We start from the raw sequence: 5,813 nt of genomic DNA, 5'->3' as shown, positions 1-5,813 counted from the left end.
AATTTGATGAAAACTGTAGTAATGAGGTAAAGCAATCAGCAGAAGAATCATTTAGAGTTGAGTACTTTGTTTTTATAATTGATCAAGCTCTATCTTCTCTGAGGACTCGATTTGAACAATTCAAACTATATGATGATATATTTGGATTTTTGTTTAATTTGAAGAGGTTAAGGAGTGCAACTTTATCAAGTTTGTTGAACTCTTGTATGAATCTTGAGAAATATCTTGAACATGATGGGCTTTCGGATATCAGTGGAGATGATTTATGTTCGGAATTACAAGTCTTGAAGATTTATTTACCAAATGAAGCAACAAGAGCAATTGAAGTGCTACACTATTTGAAGACATTGGATGTTTGTTTTCCAAATGCTTATATTGCTTACAAAATTTTGTTAACCGTACCGGTTACAGTTGCATCTGCGGAAAGAAGTTTCTCGAAATTGAAGTTGATCAAGACTTATCTCCGATCAACTATGTCACAAGAAAGATTAAACGGGTTAGCTATGTTATCAATAGAAAAAGAAATGGTTAAGCAGCTAAGTTATTCAGATTTGATTGATGTTTTTGCCTCTAAAACAGCAAGACGAATAGTATTTAACTAATTGTTTGAAATTTTTGGTTTGATGGTTTATAATATAATCGTTTCTATGATATATTTCGTTGTTGTTTTAATGTTAGTTTTTTAAGTTAGCAATAAGTCACATAATACACCTTTGAATTTTGTCGATGGGAGGCCTAATTTTCATCATTCGCCTCAGGGCCCCTCAAACACAGGACCGGCTCTGAGCAGGGATAGGGGTTTTGCGAGCCCTTTTGGATGCTTTGGACGATCCTGAATCCTACAATAAACATGGCTTTACGTTATAAAAAATAAAAATAAATAAATAAATAATGGAAAAAATTATTTATAACATAGTTGCAGTTTGAAAACAGAGGCCGGTCAAATGGAAGAGCAACAAATACTTACTTGGCGGCGGCGACGCCGTGGGGCATATCGGGATCTCAATTGAGCACGTAAATTCTCTTCCCACATCGGTGTAAATTCAAGTAGAAATCTTTTTCTTTTGCAAAATAATGCACCTGAAATTACTTGATGCTATCCTGCATATAGAAGAACTCAAACGCATTAATGTTGACAAGAACCAATGGGGCCGTACTGTACTGTAACTGGAGTTAGCTTACTAGGGACGATTCGATCCCTTGACAGACACGTAGAAAATTAGGGCAATAATTTTGAGGGTCATGGTGAGGGTTAAAATTAGCCCACGTTAATTTATATTACATTACATTACATTTTTCTCTCTTTTATTTTCACTCACACAATTTTTCATAAAATAATATTACTCGTAAATCAAAAAAATTTCCTTCTTTTTTAACTATTCATTTTTCAAGAAAATATTATTCCTCCCATTTTCAACTCTACAAAATGGGAGCCAAACGAGAGCTTAGTGTATATTTGGTATTTATTTTTCATATCAAAAAATTAATTTTTTATTGTTATTTCACTATTTGAATCGTCATTTTTAACTTCTTTACTTACAATTGGGACCCACTTTTCTCTTTAACGATAAAAAAATCAATTTTCATAATTACTATCGAACAAGTAGATCATTTTAGTTAATTGTGATAGGAATTTTTTAAATATGTGGTTAAAAAATTGTGAAAATATGAAATATGTGGTTAATATGAATTATTTAACTTTGATTTTGAATCAAATCAGATTTTAATCCAAAACCAAACACGTTCTTTGTATAGCCAATGTTTGGGTTGAATTACAAACATTCCTCCTTTCTTTTGGGAAATATATGGAAATAACCTTTTCAAAAGGGTTACTTTTCCAAAATGACCCTTAAACAATTTACATACCAAAAATGCCCTCCATTTGAATATTACATAACAAGGCATCATAATATAGAAATTTTCTATTTTAGTCCTCAAAATTTAATATGAATTAAAATTTGATAATTTTATTTGATTTATTTGATTAAAATTTTTATTTGATTTTTGTTCGCTCTAAGTAGACCCCTGTCCCCCCTCCCAAATTGGTATCAGAGCCAGAGAGATCATGGAAATTAAAATAAGAAAAATAGATAATTATTGGTGTTTAAAAGAAGAAAAAGGTAGTTATATATTTTTAAAAACTATTCAAAATAAATTAAAAATAATGATTTTGACAATAATTAAAGAACTTCCTAAAGAAATAAAGGAACAAATATTAGAAAAATTAATAATAGAAAAAATAAAAGATATTTATACATATGAAAAAATTATTAATATATATGAAGATGAAGAAAATAATTTGTATTATAAATAAAAATATGAGTATAATTGATAATACACATCAAAAATTGAATAAATTACTTTTAAAAATTGATAAAATACAAGAAGAAATAAGAAATATAATGTTAGCACCAGAAGGAATGAGAATATCAAAGAATAGACAATTAACAAAATTAAAACGTGAAAGACTAAGACTTGAGAGCAAATATTTCACTATAGTAAAAGAAGAATTAGTAGATCTAGAAACAGTTGAGAGAAGATTTAGAAAAATAATAGATAAAAAAGAAGATAAATGATGCAAATTAACTTATGAGTTAGACATAAGAAAAAATTAAGATGTCAACAAGTGAATATATGAAAGAATTAAAATCATTAATAAAAATGATAATAAATGATGTACAAGATTTGAGAAATGAAGTAAAAAAAAATAAAAATGATATAAATATATTAAAATTTGATATTAGAGAATTAAAAGAAAATAATAAGAATAAAGATAAGAAAATAGATAAAAAAATTATAGAAAAAGAAATGAGTCGAATAGGAAAGAAATATATAGAAAAAGAAAATATAGTTGTAGAAACAAGAAGTATGGATGATGAATTTAGAAAAAAATATATTATCAAAGATATTAGAAGATGAAGAAAAATTTAGAGAAAAATCATTAGGAAAATTAAAAATAGAAGAAAAAGAAGATAAAAATGAATGAACAGTTAGATTTATTAATAAAAAATTTTGATCAATTAAGTTTAACTGATATAAGTAAATACCAAGCTTTAATGAATATTGGAAGAGGACCTAATCCAGCAGGAGCCTCTAAACAAGAATTACATGATACATATGAAAGTTATACATCCATATATAATAATTCATATAGACAATTTTATAATAAAGTAAGACATAGACAACCACCTAAAGGAAATAAATTCAAAGATAGATTTGAATTAAATGATAATTATGATAAACCAATTAATTATGGAGAAACAAAACTAAATTTAAATTGTAAAATAGATACTAAAAAAACTTTATTAACTTAGACAGATTCGATGATATTATTTTTTTTATATAATAAAGATGACACATGGAAAAGTACTGAAAAAAAGAATAGATTTCTTAATAGCATAATTTAAAAGAGATGTTAGAAATTGGTGGGAAGGAATAAGTAATTATATAAAAACATTAATAAAAATAAATGTACAAACAAAAATAATCAAATCAGATAGACAAGATATAGAAAAATTAGTAGAATATATTTCTGATGAATTTTTAGGAAGAAATTGGATAAAAAAATGCTGAAAGAGAAGAAATAAGAGAAAAAGATAGTGCTAGGATTAAACTAATAAATTTAACAACATGTGATATGTGTAAAATTAAATAATATACTTGTGAATTTAGAAACTATTATTATGTTCAATTTTACAGTAATGAAAATCAAGAAGTATACCAAGATATGTACTATAATAAATTACCAGGCTCTTGGGAAATATATTTTAAAGTAGAATTTGAAAAATATGTTAGAAATAATACTGGAATACCTAGAACTTTATGTTCAAGAAAAAAAATTTTATTTGAAAGACTTGTATATATGTATCAACAAAGACAATTAATGAAAAAATCAGAAAAATTAACTAGAATATATTGTGAAGATATGGAAACTCCTATGCAATGGGGATGTAATTTTGAAAGAAGAATTAATAAAAGAAAATATAAAAATAAAAAGTTTAAAAATTTTAATAAAAAATATATAAAACCTAGAAGAAAATATTGCAAAATAAAAAATAATCCATATAACCAATAGAAAAATAAGAATTATAAGAAAAATAAAAGTCAATGTAAATGTTGGAATTGTGGAGAAATAGATCTTATAAGTCCTGATTGTGATAAAAAGAAAGTTAGAATATTACAAAAAGAATATTTGAAAATAAAAGATGAATTAAGTGAAATATCGGATATTGAAGAATATTATAATCAAGAAGTATATATAAGTGAAACAGAAGATGGATCATGATCTGAATAGAGAAATTGAAGAAATAGAAAGTAATAACATAAATACACAAGAATATGAAGGAGTAGAAGGATATGGATTAAAAGTCACATTTGATAATAACAAGTTTAAAAAATTAAAAAAAAATTATCTTTAGATTTTAAAATAAGAAAATGGGAAGTCTTTGATAGAATTTGGAAAAGAGAAAGAATAGCAATAAATGAATATCACAAAATAGAAAAATACATAGATGTAAGAACAACTTATGGGCAACATAAATTAAATCTTTTAACAAAAAATATAGTTGATGAACTATTAACAAATATTAGTAAAAAATAAAGTTAAAAAATCCAATATATTTATTTAGCAGGAATACAAATAATGTTTAAATCGCTATTTAGAGAAGGGATAGATTCACCATTAACTATAACTTTACATGATGGAAGAATAATAAATTTAAAAGACAGTCATTTAAGAACAATAGAAGGAAATTTAGCATATCAAAAAATCATGTTTACATATTATCCAAAATATTGTGTATCATTGAAAGATAGAAACTTTAATGAAGTTTTGGGACTACATTTCAAACTTCATAGAGATGATATTATGCAACCAGGTGATCAAATTATGACTATAGAATATAGAGCTTTATACACATTTACCAATTCTAATTATAGGAATATTTATTCCAATAAATCATATATTGAAGTTCATAAAGAATGTAAGGATATTAGTAAAATAATAGAACCAAACAAACAGATAAGTTTAATTCCAGAAGAATATGAATTTAGTATAGCAAAAAATAAGCCTGAAATAACAGAATTAAATGAAGGAGAATGTTGTAATAACATAACATTTAAGAATGGAAAATTAATTAAAAGATCGAAAAGTTTTAAAATACCTAATAAAAACCAGTTAGAAGAAATCAACAAAATAAAAGAAGTAAAATTATATAAGAATGCTGGAAATATGAAAATAGAACGAGAATATTATAATGGAAGAGAAAATATAAATGGAGCAAATATATTAATAGATACAGGAATTAGTGAATGTCATATAACTTCGTTTAGAAATAAAGGACTAATAACTCATAAAACTGAACTATATAAGTGATGGACAAGTACATATAATAGATTTGGAAGTTAAAGTACCAATAAAAATAGGAGGAATAGATCTCTTAGTACCATGTTACATAGATAAAAGTATGGATATAAATCCCTATATACTTTTAGGAATGAGTTTTCTAAATGGATTAGAAGATTATAGTATAAAAAAGATAATGATTATATATTGTTCATAATGGACAAAGTACATTATGTAAAAAGAATTAGATGAATAATCTTTGTCCATTATGTAAAAAGAATTAGAGGAATAATCAGATAAATTTTTCATTAGCTGTGTATATACAAATTACTATTGTAAAAACAAATATAACAACTTGTGCTTTAATAGATACAGGAAATGATATAACAATATTTAAAAGTTTTTTAATAAAATCATGGAATAATAATAGTAATATAAAAATAACTGGTGTTACAGGAGAAAGTACTCA

This window comes from Olea europaea, unplaced genomic scaffold, assembly GCF_002742605.1.
Source record: "Olea europaea var. sylvestris unplaced genomic scaffold, O_europaea_v1 scaffold1540, whole genome shotgun sequence".
In the NCBI taxonomy this organism is placed as follows: Eukaryota; Viridiplantae; Streptophyta; class Magnoliopsida; order Lamiales; family Oleaceae; genus Olea; species Olea europaea.
The sequence above is the reverse complement of the archived record's forward strand: the minus strand, read 5'-3'. Positions refer to the sequence as shown.